Source organism: Stegostoma tigrinum, chromosome 25 (assembly GCF_030684315.1).
Source record: "Stegostoma tigrinum isolate sSteTig4 chromosome 25, sSteTig4.hap1, whole genome shotgun sequence".
NCBI lineage: Eukaryota > Metazoa > Chordata > Chondrichthyes > Orectolobiformes > Stegostomatidae > Stegostoma > Stegostoma tigrinum.
In genome coordinates, this window is record NC_081378.1 from 1,244,210 (window position 1) to 1,261,591 (window position 17,382).

Here is a 17,382-nt window from a genome sequence, read left to right on the forward strand (position 1 = left end):
TTCAAAGGGGAGAAAAAAAGTACCTGAGTGCAAGCATTAATCCCACAGGAGCTGACTTTCAGACCTTTTATGGAGGATTTAGACCATGAGTGCTTTGATTTGAACTAATCAAATATGTCAACTGAGAGCTCATTGCTTCCCTCCGACCAGTGAAAAGGCTCTGCTGGATAAATCCTGTGATCCAAGACTGGCTGTATCGATGTGCTGCTCTCTGACCAACTCCTTCAAGTGTGGAAAAGCAGCAAAGGGATCTCGAGCAAAGAGAGAGAAAGACTGGGTGGGCGGGGATAGAAAGGGTAAGAGAAGGGAATCGCAGCTATATGCTTGAAGCAATACCTAAAGCAGACATAACAAACACATTTACAAAGCCTACTGCAGAAGATTTATTTGCCTTTAACAGGCTTCTGGTGCAGCTATTGAATGTGTCAGCTCTGCCAATCAGCCAAAGGGAGCACTTTTAATTCAATTTTAACAAGTTCAGCTATTTGACTTGTTCTTATTTGAAAGAAAACCACTTTATTTGCCGCTAATGACTATTGCTGGCTTCTTAAATAATGCAGCCATTTCACTTTATGGCTTAGTGCTTTAAATCAGTAACTACTAATTGGACTACTCTTGTTTGAAAACAAAATCTCATTTCCTCCCTGAGCCACAGTGTAAACAAAGTTTCTACTGCATGAGACAGCGTTGGTAATAATGTCATAAATGTGTAGTCTGCTCAACAATAGACTGTTCTCAATACGGATCTTTTTAACCTAACAGATCGCAAATCGGTGTCACTTCACTCCTAACTCTCTTAACTTCAATGGAGATTTAGGTGAGCAGGGATGAAGTCAAAATTGCCACTGATCTAATCAATTTCCTAATTGGTGGCTTCACTGAACTTATGAGAAACATGGGAAATAGGAGCAGGATTAGGCCATTTGGCCCTTCAACACAATTGTAGCTCATTCTCTAGCTCAATGAAATGCTCCCTCCCCATTATCCCTTCAGGCCTTTAGTGTCTCCATGTTTTCACAAGTACCTTCTTACTAAAGAACAAATTGCTCAATTTTATTGTTCTGCTTTCTGTTGAACTCAACTCCTCCCACTCTTGAAAGGACTCTGAGTCCTGGCCCTTTAACGTTAATGGCTATCTCCTGGACATTGGTGACGTGGCTATTTATTGCCTATCCTTGGCTACTGAAGTGGTTGACAGAGTGGTCTTGTTAAACCATTCCATGCTGGTTTGTTATATCAATGCATGTCAGAGTCACAAGTCATATCCAAAGGCCATTTATTGACCAAATTGAATTTGCATGACAAATTTGCAGTTACATGGCCATTTTACTGGCACTAATTATTGGCTTTCTTTGTCTTTTCACATATCTGAGTAAGGATGTTCGGGCTGTGGAGGGAGTGTAATGAAGCTTTATCAGACTGATTCCTGGGATGGCACATGAAGAGAGATTAAATTCTGACAGGACTAGACAGGCAAACTGCAGGAAGGGTGTCCCTGATGACTGGATAGTTCAGAACTAGGGGTGATAGTTTAAGAATATAGGGTAGGTCAGTTAAGCTGAGATCAGGAGAAGTTTCCTCACCCCGAGACTGGTGAGCCTGTGAAATTCTCTGCCACAGAAAATCGCTGAGGCCAAAACACTAAATGCTTCAGGAAAGTGTTAGATATAGCTCTTAGGACTAAAAAGATCAAAGAATATGGAGTGAAAGCTGGAACAGAGTGCAGAGTAGGACGATCACCCATGATCATATTGAACGTTATAGTCGGCTTGAGTGGCCAAATGGTCTACTCCTATTTCTATGTTTTTATGATCCGAAATAAAACTGAGGTAAATTCTCCTGGCTGTCATGTTAGACCCCAGACCTATTATTAACTTCCTATAATGACCGCACAATCAGATCAAGTTTTATCTTTCTCTCCTTCTTGAAGACATTTTCAAAGCTTCTCTTTACATATCATAATATCATTTTTATGTGGCATACTATTGAAATGTATTTGACAATCCTCCAATTTGAGATGTTTTCCTAGATTAATGGTGCATGTGCCCTTATTGAAGAGGATGAGTAAGGAAGTCATGGAGCAAAAATATAGAGCTCAGGTCAGACCACACCTGGAAGGATGCAGTGATAATGGGAACTGCAGATGCTGGAGAATCCAAGATAACAAAGTGTGGAGGTAGATGAACACAGCAGGCCCAGCAGCATCTCAGGAGCACAAAAGCTGACGTTTCGGGCCTAGGCCCTTCATCAGAGAGGGGGATGGGGAGAGGGAACTGGAATAAATAGGGAGAGAGGGGGAGGCGGACTGAAGATGGAGAGAAAACAAGATAGGTAGAGAGGAGAGTATAGGTGGGGAGGTAGGGAGGGGATAGGTCAGTCCAGAGAAGATGGACAGGTCAAGGAGGCGGGATGAGGTGGTAGGTAGGAAATGGAGATGCGGCTTGGGGTGGGAGGAAGGGATGGGTGAGAGGAAGAACAGGTTAGGGAAGCAGAGACAGGCTGGGCTGGTTTTGGGATGCGGTGGGGGGAGGGGAAGAACTGGGCTGGTTTTGGGATGCAGTGGGGGAAGGGGAGATTTTGAAGCTGGTGAAGTCCACATTGATCCCATTGGGCTGCAGGGTTCCCAAGCAGAATATGAGTTGCTGTTCCTGCAACCTTCGGCTGGCATCATTGTGGCACTGCAGGAGGCCCATGATGGACATGTCATCTGAGGAATGGGAGGGGGAGTTGAAATGGTTTGCGACTGGGAGGTGCAGTTGTTTATTGCAAACCGAGCGGAGGTGTTCTGCAAAGTGGTCCCCAAGCCTCCGCTTGGTTTCCCCAATGTAGAGGAAGCCACACCGGGTGCAATAGATACAATATACCACATTGGCAGATGTGCAGGTGAACATCTGCTTGATATGGAAGGTCATCTTGGGCCCTGGGATAGGGGTGAGGGAGGAGTTGTGGGGGCAAGTGTCGCACTTCGTGTGGTTGCCTGGGAAGGCGCCAGGTGTGGTGGGGTTGGAGGGGAGTAGGGAGCAGACAAGGGAATCGCGGAGAGAATGGTCTCTCCGGAAGGCAGACAAGGGTGGGTTTGGAAAAATGGCTTGGGTGGTGGGGTCAGATTGTAGATGGCGGAAGTGTCGGAGGATGATACGTTGTATCCAAAGGTTGGTGGGGTGGTATATATTCTTTCATTCTTAATGGGTGCCACTGAATTAGAGTATTGTCAGATTTGTCAGATTTGTTAGATTGATTCCTGAATTAAGAGAAGTTATTAAGGAGAATGGGCCTTTATACACTGGAATTCAGGAGAATGAGAAATGATCTGATTAAAATGTGCAAAATTTAGAGAGGATTTGATAGAGTAGCAACTGCTTCACTCAGCTGAGAGTCTGGAAACAGCAACACCATCTCAGGATAAGACATCAAATATTAAAGAGAAATATTTTCATTCAGAGGGTTCAGATCCATGTCCCCTGGATGTAAGCCTGGGGTTCTAGATCACCAGTCTAACATGATGCTGCCGTTTCTCCCCCACTGTGTGGTCTTCCAGAGGTTGATTTTATCTTTACTATATTGTCTGTTCTTTGGCTTACTGTTCAGGGTCAGGCGTCTCTGGACTTCCTCATTTTCCTTGTGCTCATATTTTCTCCAGTCCAGTTGCTGAGACAGCCCTCATAGAGTCTCCACTTGTTCATATGCTTTGTTGAGCTAATTGTTTATTCCATTCCTCCCCAAGAACCCTCCACTTTTTCTCCAACAATTTGACTCTGTGCATCCACTACTGCCTTTTTTTCGAGTTGTATAAATGTCTTTTCAGGAACCACTTAAACTCCCTGATCTTTTCGACAGTATTTTGAAAGAGGTTCTTTCAAAAAATTGTTCAATTTCTTTTTTAATGGATTATGGTATCTTCTGTCTTTTACTCAAAATTCTTCCATGGTAAAGGTAGCATATTTTATTCACTTTTTATTCACTCATCAGACATGGGCATCATTGGCTGGGCCAGCATTTATAGCCTGTCCCTAGTTACCCTTGGGAAGGTGATGGTGAGGTGCTTTTTGAAACAGCTGCTATCCAATGTAAATTATTGTACTTATTAAATTTGAATGGATAGAAACTTCTTTGCAATGTTCTCAAATGAGTCGTTCAATGACCTGAAAGTTCCTAATGCATTCACTGATAAAGTTACATTTTTATTTTATCCTCTTCAATAAAGGGTATATGTACCATTAATCGAATTCCTTGCTAGATTCGTAGGAAAACATCCCAAATTGTTTCACAGGAGGGTTGTCAAACAAATTTTGATTGTAAGATGCATAAAAGTGATATTATGAGATGTTAGACATGTTATGTTTCTTTCTCAAGCGAAGAATTCCTTTTTAAGTATTACACCCCACATTTTTCAGCCTCGAGTTTGAAGTGATGTAATCACATGGCTAAAAATGATTTTCAATTCTTTAGAGTTTGGACTTTAGCAAACTTTTTCAACTGCTAAATCTGAATAATGTGTCTGAAAACATAGACTTGACCAATTGTGCAATCATCTTTAATTTTAACACTGCATCTTGAACAGGCGTCCATTGTTATAAATAAATCCAGTGACTGTTTGTTAAGAAGGGAACAGACAATGAAATCTGGAGCAAGAACATTAGGAAGGTGTAGCTTGCAAAACCGGAGCCCTGAGGTGAGCAACAGGAATCTTTAGCACACGTCCACAAAGGCTGGTGTGGGAAAACCTTTCGTACAGAGCCTGAATGTCACCTGAAGGATTTCAGTTGTGGCCAGATGAACCTCTTTAAACTTCCATGCCTGAGACAAAGTGTGGCATAGCACCAAACATGGCTTCTGAAGTGTTTCACTGGTCATAGGAGAAGGTAGTAGTCATAAATATTCAGCTCCCTCTTTGCAACATTATTGTCCACTCACTGCCATTTGTGCTAACAAATTGGAACGTTTTAATGTTAATATCTACAAAACTACTGTCAATAATTAAATTAGAAAGGAGGTCCTCCGCACAGATTTTAAGGGACGTCATGAAGGCTGTTTTCAGACATTCTGATTAGGAGAGTGTGAAAATACGTGTGAGTCATTACGCAGGATATTGCTGCTCAAGAGGCAGGAGCAGAACATCATTGCTTTTTGGATACCTCATCTCAGCAACAGTTCATGACTGCAGTATGTTTAAAGAAGGATTATGCTTTGTTCCAAGGCACCAATATTACGAGGCAATAATGTAAAGCCTTACTCAAGGAGACAGAAGATAATAAAATGAGTCATGCTGTCCAGATGTGTATGTGCAAGAGCTGAAACTGACAAAGTTAGGTCTGAGTTGAATAAGCTGCCCTGATCAATGAGCTAGTGAAACCTACCAACCTGCAAACCTATCAAAATGGAATATCTATTCATCATGTGACAGTCCAATCTTCAAACATACAGCTCGGAAATTTCTACATGAACTTGCTGAAGCCGGCACGGTGTCTCAGTGGTTAGCACGGCAGCCTCATAGCGCCAGGGACCCGGGTTCAATTCCAGTCTCAGGCCACTGTCTGTGTGGAGTTTGCACGTTCTCCCAGTGTCTGCATGGGTTTCCTCCGGGTGCTCCGGTTTCCTCCCACAGTCGAAAGATGTGCAGGCTAGGTGTATCGGCCATGCTAAATTGCCCGTGGTGCTCAGGGGTGTGTGGGTTATAGGGGGATGGGTCTGGGTGGGATGCTTCAAGGGGCGGTGTGGACTTGTTGGGCTGAAGGGCCTGTTTCCACACTGTAGGGAATCTAATCTAATCTAACTTCACCTTCTTCTCCCTTTTCATTAACAGTATAATTTTCAACCTCATAATCTTGGTTATATAACCATCTGTTACTGTTCCTCATCATCAATGCTGTTGCATATTCTTCCTGAGTCTTTGGTGGACCTGCAGGAGCAGAAATTAATACTGTATCATCCCTTGGGATTAAGTAGTGACTGAACTGATGTGACTGAGTAGTATTACAATGAGGTGACATTGTAGGTTCTCAGACACTAACCTGGCCTCAGTGATATGCACCAAACCTTGTCATCTCTCACACCAAGCCTAGACTGCCTTCTCAAGTCCTCTGTGATCTGTTCCTCATGCAGTTTTAAATGCTCCAGGTAGAGAATTCTCCCTCTGATGGTTCAACTCTCACTGCTAACGCATGTTGTTTTTCCAGTAGAAAGATCACGTGATTTAAGGTGAGCAATTGAGAAATGTATTCAAAATCTCAAGTAACAGTCATTGTGCCATCACTCTACCAATGAATGGCAAGACTTTTTAGTGGATTAAATCAACAGTCAAGAAGTAGATACACAAGTTATTAATCCCCATAAGCAGATATAAAAGCCATACCTGGGCAATTTTTCACATTGTCAGGTAGATGCCAGTGTTGTAACTGTAGTGGAACAGCTCGGCTGGAAATTGGTAAGTTCTGGAGCACAATTCTTCAGTATTATTGCTGGAATGTTGTCAGGACTTGTAGCCTTTGTAGTATCTAGTGTCTCCAACTGTTTATTGATATCATGTGGAGTGCATTAAATTGGCTGAAGACCGGTATCTGTAACACTGGGAACCACTAGAGGAGGCTGAGATGGATCATCCACTTGGAACTTGTGGCTGAAGATTGCTGTGAAAGCTTCAGCCTTGTTTTTTGTACTAACGTGCTGGGGTCTTTCTTCTCTGTGGATGGGGATATTTATGAATCTCCCTCCTCTAGTGAAAATCAAGAAATGAAAGGGAAAGATGACCTTAGAACACTCATCACTTGATCTAATGTTCTTCCAGGCACTTTACCTTCAAAGTCTGACAGGTTCCTAGTACCAGCTGATCAGCTTCCTAAAGAATTATAGGAAGTAGATGAACAGATATGAGAGACTTTCATTGTTCCTTCAATTTTAATGGGAAAATGTTGAAGGTATGAAAGAAATCTGGAAAACAAAAACCCAAATAAAACCTTGTGAATGGAGAATCTCATAAATGTTTAAGACATATTCTTGTCCACCTTCTGGATCCCACTATGGGTTCTTCCTGTTGCAGGTTCCTCCCTTCCAACAGATGATGCCATTCCAGTCAACTTTATTTTCAAAAAAAGCTAATTCATACGACGTAGGTATCACCGGCTGGGCCCAGCATTTATTGCCTGTCCTTCTATGCCCTTAAGATGGTGGTGGTGGTGAGCTGACTTCTTGAACCACTGCAGCCCACCTGCTGTAGGTTGACCCAGCCTGACCTCAGAGACGGGAATTCCAGGATATTGACCCAGTGACTGGAAAGGAATGGCAAAATATTCCCAAGCCAGGGTGGTGAATGGTTTGGAGGGGAACTTGCAGTGGGTGGTGTTCTGATGTATCTGTTGCCCTTGTCCTTCTCACTGGAAGTGGTCGAGAGTTTGGAAGGTGCTGTCTAGATATTCTTGGTGAATTTCTGCACTGCATCTTGTAGATAGTGGACACTGCTGCTAAGTGTCAGTGGTTGAGCAAGTGATTTTTTTTGTGGATGTGATGACAGCCAAGTAGTCTGCTTTGTCTGGATGGTGTCAAACTTCAAGTGTCATTGGACCTGCTCCCCCACACTCTCAGCTGAGTTTCACAAGATGCTGATTGAAATGCCCTGCCATTTCAGATTTGACAGGGAACTGGCTAATACAATGAAAGTAAGTGTTGGTCAGTAAAGACACAGCCCAAGTGAGTGCCTTGCAAACTGTGGCTATGGAGTTCAAATTCACTCCAAAGTATTTTTCCTGACTGTAAGAAGATATATGTTTTGTTTTCAACAATCTAATGTATACTTTCTTGCTGTCATTCATTCATTCAAAAAGCAGCAATTACTTTCATAGCATAATTCGTCCCAATAGCATATTGAGGCGATATCAACCTTCAGCTACCAGAATCAGAAATAACTGTGTATCACATCATTTACCAAGTGATGGATTTAGTATTTGTTATATTGTTGTGCACGATGAATGTTACATAAATACTCTGGTGGTTCATTACGAGACCTTGACCTATATGCAACAAAGAGCTACCAGAACACTTGCGTCAATATTAATGACCCTATCAGCAGGAGAGATTGTCGAGACATTTCTTTGTGATTTATCCCCTTGTATTGTGTATCTGGATGGTGTAAGAACAGAGTTCTTGCAGACAAAGACAGGGAAAGCTGTTTCTAATATATTAAATGTACTGGTTTATAGATTGGTTCATTTCAACCTGAAGCTGTAAATATGGATGCAATAAACAACAAATGGCCATAGCTTTCCCCCTAAAATGATCAGCTCATATTACACAAGTTAAATGAATACCTCTTTCAATGTTTATCTTTTGCTTTGAAATCAGGAAGGAAATGATTCCTTGTGTATGTTAGTGAACAAGTAACAGGAAATACTATTGCTTCAGTGTATAGAGGAAATTATTCTGAGACAGTAAAGTTTCTTATGAAACTATTGGAATTCTGAATCATAAATTAAAAATAAACATTTGTGCCTGCTCAAGCCTTATTACAACGTTATGAAGCATTGGCTCGGCCACAGATGGAATATTATGTGCGCTTCTGCTCACCACATTATTGGAAGGATGTGACTGGAAAGGGTGCAGAGGAGATTCACCAGGATATTTCCTGAAAGCCTCAGTTTCAAGGAGAGACTAGATAGACTGGATTTGTTTTCCTTGGAGTGGATGAGGCTGATGGAGAATCTGATTGTGTTATCCAAAATTGAGAGAGGTCTTGATAATGTAGATTGTGAGAATGGTTTCCCTGTGGCAGATGTGTCTGAAGTCAGACAACAGACATTTAAAGAGAGGGGTAAATGGTTTTGAAGAGATCTAAGGATTTCTTATTTTAACCCAGAGGGTGGTATAAATATGGAATATGTTGTCTGAGAGGGTGATGAAGGCAAGTATTTTCACAACACTTAAGAGCTCATCTGGATGCTTCTTTAAAATATTAGGGCACAGTCAGCTATGGACCCACTGCAGGTAAATGGGATTAGTGCAGTTTAGTGTGGGTCAGTATAAACATGATTAGCCAAAGGGTCTTTTTTTTATGCTCTATGACTTCATGGCTCTTTATCCAACATTTGCAGGCTTCTCTGTTCAGGGAGTATCTTTTGTCAACTGATGTGGTGGCAATATCCATTGTAAAGATAAATTATGAAAGAAAACTAGCTCAAAATTTTAAAACTGACAGCAAAAGCTTCTACTTGCATGTAAAACGGAAGAGAGTAGCTAAAGTGAACGTTTGTCTTTTGGAGGATTAGACTGGGGAGTTGGTGAACACAAAACTGACAGAGGCTTTAAATGAATGTTTTCCCTCAGTTTACATGATGAAGAACACAAGTGACATCCCAATAACAACAGGAAATGCAAAGGTTATAGAAAGGAAGAAACTTTTGAACAATCAAGAGGGAAAAAATATACTGAGTAAACTATTGGGATTAAAGGCAGACAACTTCCCAGGGCCTGATTGCTTACAATCTAGGATCTTAAAGGACGTAGTAGCAGAGATGGTGAATAGATTGGCTATAATCTTCCAAAATTCCCTGGATGGAGAAAATGTTCCAGTGCTTTGGAAAAAATGTTAATATAACATCATTATTCATAAAGGGATGAAGTTAGAAAATTGGAAACTGTAGACCAGTTAGTTTGACATCTGTCATTGGGAAATTACTGGAATTCATGAAGCAATGTCAGGACATTTGGAGAGTCAAAATGCAATCCAGAGTCAGCATAGTTTAAGGGTAAATTGTGTCTGATTAATTTGCTAGCATTTTTCAAAGATATAAACATGCAATTATAGACAATGGTGATCCTGTAGGTGTTGTATTACTAGAAGACATTCTATCAAGTGCCTCACAAAAGGTTAATATACAATGTAATATCATATCGGATTAGGGATAATACATTAGCTTGGATCGAGGATTGACTAACCAGCAGAAAGCAGAGAGTTGGTATAAATGGGTCTTGTTTTCTGATTGGCAAAATGTGGTCGTGGGGAGATGCAGGATTTATTCCTTAGGACCCAACTATTTATAATCAATACAAATGTTATAGACGTGGGGTTAAATTTCATAGCTGGATTTACAGGTGACACTTAAAATGAGTGGGAAAATAAATTGGAACAAAGAAATTTACAGATGGATAGTGGAGGGGTTAGGTGAATGGGCCAAAATTTGTCAGATAGAGTTTAAATATTGTGAAGTTACCCATTTTGGTAGATAGAATAGAAAAACAAGTTACCATTGAAATGGAGAGAAGCTTCAGTGCAGAGGAATTTGGATGTCACTGTTTATGAATCACAGAAAACTAGTATATAGGTGCAGCAAGTAATAACGAAGGCAAATGGAATTTTGACATCTATTGCTGTAGGAATAGATGACAAAAGGAGAGAGGTGTTGCTCACTATACATTTGTGAAACCGTATCTGGATGACTCAGTACAGTTTATGTCACCTTACATAAGAAGAGATGTAATAGTATAGGAGGAAGTTCAAAGGATGTTCATTTAATATGATTCCAGAGATGAGAGATTTGTCTTATCAAGAGAGATTGAGCAGTTTAGGTTGATACTGTCTGAAATTTAGAAGAATGAGAGACCTAACTGAGGTAAACAAGATGCTAAAGGCAATTGAGAGGATACAGAAAGGATATTTCCTCATGGGGGAGGCAATCTAGAATGAGAGGTCATGGTTTTAGGATAAGGGGCAGCAGATTTAAAACAGTTAAGAGGAGGAATTACTTCTTTCAAAGGCTCTGCGGAATTCACTCCTCTACAGTGTGGTGAATGCTTGACATTGAGCAAATTTAAGGAGCCAGTTCATAGATTTTTAAATGAGTAACAGATTAAAGGATTTTGGAGATTGGGTAGGAAGTAGAGTTAAGGCTGAGGTAAGATCAACCATGATTGTACTAAATGGCTGAGCAGAATGGAGGGGTTGAATGGCCTATTCTAGCTCCCAGTTCTTATGTTCTTGTTATCCATTGTGTTTGAAACTGGTAACGCATTGAAATTCAGAATAAAAAGGTAAACATGAACAGCAAGTCATGCTGTAAACATATTCTGTAAGTGCGTAAATTGATCAAAGCAGATTGAGGAGAGATTAAACTGAAAATGAACATATGGACTATCCTGTATTTGAGTTAACTTCAGATCTCACTTCTACTCTTTTGCATGGTTATGAATAAAATGCCCATCTTGCCTTTCACTATCTTTCTTTGGCCAACAAAGTATGTTTTGACATGTACTCACTGGTGTAGAAAATGCAGCAACTTATTTCTGCACAGCAAGCTCCCACAATCAACATGATAATGACCAGATAATCTCTTAATTATACAGATGGCTGTGTCACTCCAATGATTTTGACCCTGGTCACATAGTTAGTATTTGCTTACAGCCTATGCTCAAGTCTTTCTTTTCTTCAGATAGGAATGCTAATTCATTATTCTCCTGTTAACAGTTGCCTGTTCAGAAACAATTGAACCAACTGAGTGCATCAGCCTGAAGGCAGTAGAATTGTGTTGATTTCTGGGATCGGTTATTTGCAGAAGCTCAGAATATAAAGTGAAATAAAGCCTAACAGCAGCAGCTGTTGTGTGAGGCTGTTCTCATCAGTGTTATCATAATACCCATTCTACTGTTATATCATCCCCTTGCAATTCCATACATATGAACTAGTAACATTAAAGTTGCAAATATTGTCTCTTTTAAATTACATGAAATAAATAAACACCAGTTCAGCTAAAATAATTTCTTGCGCATAGTTTTAAATAATAGACATTTCTATTGTTTGATCTCACTCACTTTAGACAGAATATCCAAATTTACTCTCTGCACTTCAATACATATTGCTGATGAAATATATTATTCAATTGACTCTTGTTGAGATGTTACTGCTGAATGCAGTGAAACAGCTGACAACACAAATGTTCAAAAAAGAAAAATTGACAAAGGTAGCCCCAACATCTAGGAAATGAATCATTTTGTTCCAATCTCTTTATTTGGTTGAATTACTAAATTAATTATTGATTTGACCCTTGGGGATACATTGCAGAGTTATTGATTTTTATTGTGATTTGTAAATGTATAACAAAACAGTCAAGCATCTATTGAGGTCAATTCTGTGAAGTTATCAGATACGTGGTGCTGAACTGAAGAGCACTCTCCCGAGGAGGCTGTCTGGCATATTTTTGTTTGCAGAGGGAGAAGATTCAGAAGAGATGAGTTGACAGATTTTGTCTCATCAACATCCTATGCAAGCCACATAATGTTGCATCTTCTCACAAGTCAAATTGCTATATGTGTTTGGAAAAAGTGATAAAGGGGCATGCACGCTTCATAATAATGATGAAGTGGAGCCATTTCTCCTTTACTTCTTGGTGTCTGTTGTCACAGATTGGATTCTACAACAACCAAGTAATCCATTTTGACAATAACCATTCAGGTGCTCAAGGTGTAAGTTATACCAAATTACCCAGCATCTCTGAAAACAACAGTGATTCAGTCCTGGGCTGTCACAGACACACTCTCAATGCACCAAGTACATCATCCAGCACCTGCTGTCCTTTCATTAGCCTCTCAAAGACAAATGGCCACTGGCAGGAGACATTGCAGAACAACTGGTAACCATGGAGACTCATCTCCCAGGATTAAATTCTCCCATCTTCATCAGCACCAAGAAAGAATAGGAACTTTCTGTTATCAATTAATTAACAACTGTTCTGTTTCTCAAATATTAAACTGATGCATGTGCTTTTAAATACAATGACATGCCTCTGAACTCAACAAAATAACTTCAGGAACAACAGCATCCAGACCGGAGACTAAGTGAGAAATAGAGACCCAGCTGGAACAGCCTCTATTCCTCAAGCCTGAAGGGTCTTTGAGATCCAAAGCACCAATATTTTGTTGGCACAAACTGCTTCATCTACATGCCTGCACTAAAAACAGCATCATGACAACTAAACTATTTTTGTCTGAAATCTTTAGTTTAAACTGATCATCGCCAACGAAAAGCTGTGAAAGAGTACATGAATATCTAATATCAGGTTGTCAGATGCAACAACTGTGTGACATTGCTGGCTTAATTTAGACACCAGGCTAGATGTGGGGGAAAAAGTGATAATCAAAGATTGAGGTGAAAATACAAAGGCAGAATCTCACTAAAGATCTGAGACAAGACAACTGGGGGAAGAAAAGGTGATAAGTCATGCAGTCAGTAAGGGTTACAAAATAGAGATAGATCTTAAGTGATAAGGCTTTAGAAACTGGATATTTCCATATATATTACTGATACCTGGTTTGATTTAAAAGGTCTAGCACAAACCTCAGAATTAGATTTCCCTCTCACTCCTGGAATTGCTGAACAGTTGCCATTATTCATCTAGCTGGATGCTCATTCAACCAAACTCAAAGAAAGGAAAGCCGTGTGTGAATGATAAATAAAAGAATGGAATTGAGGATCGTCACATCAGCCATGATCCTTTTCCTTTTGTAATTCAGTCCAGAGTTACTACAGAGCTGGAATTTAAATATTTCCCTCAGGTTTCCACAGTCTAGCATTTTTGTGATGATATAATTTGTTTCTCTTTAGCTGGGTTTCATGGATGGTGAGTGATACTTGACACCCAATTCAAATGGATTTTATTCATATGAGCGTTGCATATTGGCGGCTGGTCCCTGCGTAGACAATGCATTTGTTACACCCAGTTATGCCCTCAGCCATTGACATACAGTTCTGGTAGGACCAATGGTGCTGTGGTCAACTCTGCACTCTTTTTCCTCTGTCTAATTAGAGCTTATTTGGCCACGATAATGTTCCTGCTGCTATCTCACCTGCCCATCTGATAGCCAAAGTCAATAAGATGTAGGAGTAGAAGTAGGTGAATCAGCTGATTGAATAGTGGAGGTGACTCAACAAGATCATGGCTGATGTGATGATCCTCAATCCCATTCTCGTGCCCTATTCCTAACACTCCTGATTTCCTTATTGATTAAAAAAAATGTCTGCCCTAGCCTTGAATATACTTAATGACCTAGATAAGCCTATAAGATATAGGAGAGAAGTAGACTATTCAGCCTAGCAATTTAGAACCTGTGACTTTCCTGACTGGTGTAACGTAGAAGCTGTAGATGACATTTCACCATTCTCCACTACTGTAAAACTATTCAAGGTTTTTAAACTGCAAAAGTAAACTGTTGCATTTTACAAAACATAGATGGGAGGGCTTGCACGTTGAGAGAGTAAAACTCACTCTGTATCGGGATTTGATTTTGTCCAAAACAAAGATTTTGTAACTAATTGTGAATCCCTGATGTGATTTCTGACCTTTCCATTCGAGTGCACTGGATGCAAGTTGCAAAGCCGTAGAATGAGCCATTTTCACAGAGGTTGTCTTATGTTCATCAGTTGCTCTCTCTGATGTGATTATTTTAGAATATCCACTGGTACCAGCAATTAAAATCACCAGAAGAAATAAATACTGTGCTCTTACATTTCCAATGAAGGTTAGATGTATTTATTTTACCTCCACATGAACCTAGAACCTAAAATTCTTTACTCAAATACTGTCAAACAGAAAAACCATTGTAATTCCTTGTGGTTCATTCTCAATAACTTTAAAATGAAAATGTTAAGACTGAGTATCTATTATTATTACCTAAAGGAGTGTAAGCCACTATAACAACAATCTGGAACTAGTGAAAATGTAAGAAAGGACTTGTTTTACAATTTGACCAATCAAATCTCTAATATTGTGCTGCATATTACCTGGTGCAGTAAAATGTTCCAACACCAAAACATGTTCTGAGATTTGATACCTATGTGCTTGGAATGAAGACAGTACATAGTGTAAGACATTGACCTCAATGATTGCAAGGTATGAAATATAAATGTCATTGAGCAGATTAGGAGGATCATGTGTGTGGATGACAGAATCAAAAAGAATGTTTATAGAGCTAAAGGAAGCCATTCATTCTTTCACATCTGTGGTCATCCTCTGCAAGAACAATTCCCTGAGGGCTACATCTCCATCTTTTCTTTGTAATCCTACAAATGTTTCATCTTCGGTTAATGATCCAATGGCCTTTGAAAATCATCGTTCTACTTTAGTCCACCATGGTCCTAGGCAGGGGGTTCCTGAACCAAATAACTTGTCTCCCTAAGCAGTTTGTTCCTCACGTTGCTTTTTCCTCTTTTGCCAACCAACTTGTGTCAGTGTCCTCTGGTCCCTGATGTGGGATATAGACAGGTCCAGCTCAACTCTAAAATGTCAGCTACCTACAAGTGGTACAGAAGTTCATGTAAATGCCTTACTGTCATGTGATGTGCAGTAATGAGTGAGAGTCAACATCCACTATGGATCAGATCTTTCCAGGCAACCACCGCTCTTCAGAAAGTTCCACAAACTATTTGACTTGCCCTATCCCTCCCAGAGTTGAAATTCTTCCTAAAAGACGGACCCTTCAGAACTCTCCCCTTTAATCCACATCCACCATGTTACTTTCCTACAGGAAGGGAGTGAAAAACATTCAAGTTGTTGTTAGAAGGAGGAAATGGAATAAAGTCAATAAAATATTGAAATCTTGTTTCCAATATACGATTTACCTCCAAGCAGAAAATTAGCAGACTTTCCCTGGACATTTCCCACCTTAAATGTAACACAGCTCCATGTTTTGCAGCTCTCTACCTCCTTCCACACAATGGCATGTGTAGCTTTGACTATCCCTTTAAAATTATGACAATGTTCAAGACCAATGCCGTGTAATCAGTGTCAAACTTGATTAAAAGCCAGAAATTGCTGACAGCCACGTCCATTTATGACAGGGAAATCTTCCAGGGCTGGAATTAAAAAGGACTGAAAATATCCACGGAATTCTCTGTAAATAAAGCTATTGTCGGCTCCTTGCTGAATTCAGTGGACGATGTTACCTCATCCTCCTTGAGTCAGATTTGAAAGCAGATTGATGTATTTAATCTGTTAAACAAACTCTTTGGAACAAGGCAGACATTCATTCACATGTGAAACTGCAGAACAAAGTGGCATTTTAAACCAGCCGGAAACTCGAGAATCTGACAGACGTCAGCTAACAAGAGCCGCATGCAATGTATGATTCCTGTGTCTATCAGCTGTCTAATGTTTATACTGGTATTCCTGCACATTACCAGCAAGAGAAATAGAAGGCAGTATCAATTTCCTTTTGGCTTATGTTAAGGATATAGTTAGGTTCAGGACTCCTGCACTGATCTGCCTATAATTCAGGAATTTCATAATTTAAGTCTTAAACTTAAGATAACCTTAAATCTTAGGGGACATTTATTTTTGCTGGGTAAATGATTCAGAGCAAAACCCCTAAGACAAAAGCAAACTAGTCTGGATTTTGGATATCTGAAGTAAAAATACAAAATGCTAGAAATGTTCTGGCAAACATCTGTACAGAAAAAAAACTCTGAACATTTCAGGATGCTGAGCTTTCACTAGAGCCCCAAGAAATCACATTCCAGCCCTCCTCCTGGCTGGGTTCATTTTAGAATTGAACTGCTCAACAATACTCAGATATTTTTCAGGAGATATCCCTTTCGAAGGTAATTCCCGATCGTAAGGCTGATTGATGTTTTCTATTCTGTCAAAATCTTTTACTCAAGGTCCTTAATTGAAGCAAATTCAGAAGAGCTCAAGACTAATTTAGTGCCTTCTGCCAAAAATCTCAGTGTTTCACACAATGTAACAACAAGGTATGTTTTTCAGAGCATAGTGACTCAGATTATGAAGCAAACAAGAGCAGTTTCATTTCATTGTTAGCCCTTGAACACAGAATGCAGTGGTCACAACTGATCTAACACACACAAACACATCAGATTTAAAGGATAAAACATTGTCATTGCTAATGAAAAGATAGAGGAGAGTCACTAAGCCAATAGTTCTGGCCAATGTTTCTAGTTTTTTTGAAAAAAAATGCCTGTCTTAAGATTGTGAAGGAGAAATTATTTTGCTTCTTTTTCACACTTTCCCATGAAATAAAATCTCTAACAAAAAAAAACCCTTTGAGGTTTCAATATAATTCCTCAGCCTTTTCTCTTATAAATTTCTTGTAAAAATGCAGATATGTTGGAGTTGCATGGTTTGGTTGAGCTGAAATATTTGGAAAGGGATGCAGGTTTATTTAAACACATATTCCAGGATAGTACAAGAATGTGGCTTGATCTTTCATCCATCTATCAAAACTGTGACACATTCCTTGCAAATAGCTAATATGGGTTTGATGGGCTGAATGGCTTATTTCTATATTATAGCCATGCTACCTTCCTGCTTTACATCCTGTAATCTCAATTCAAAATTTCACTTAAAATATATTTACAAATGTTTGACAAATTGGAACTGTTAGGTTCAGTGT

General features: G+C 39.8%; 1 protein-coding gene across 2 annotated transcripts in view; it reads right to left on the reverse strand.

Annotated features, from left to right (window-relative positions):
* LOC125463164 (semaphorin-3A) overlaps positions 1–17,382 on the reverse strand; it is a 409,874-nt gene that overhangs the window by 282,011 nt on the left and 110,481 nt on the right. The window contains exon 1 of one of the 2 annotated variants that reach the window (XM_048554001.2): positions 24–212. The exons of the other annotated variant lie outside the window; for it this stretch is intronic. The gene's annotated coding sequence lies outside the window, so the exon portion shown is untranslated. Of the gene's footprint in view, positions 1–23; positions 213–17,382 lie in introns of those variants that run through there. 2 annotated transcript variants of the gene reach the window in all.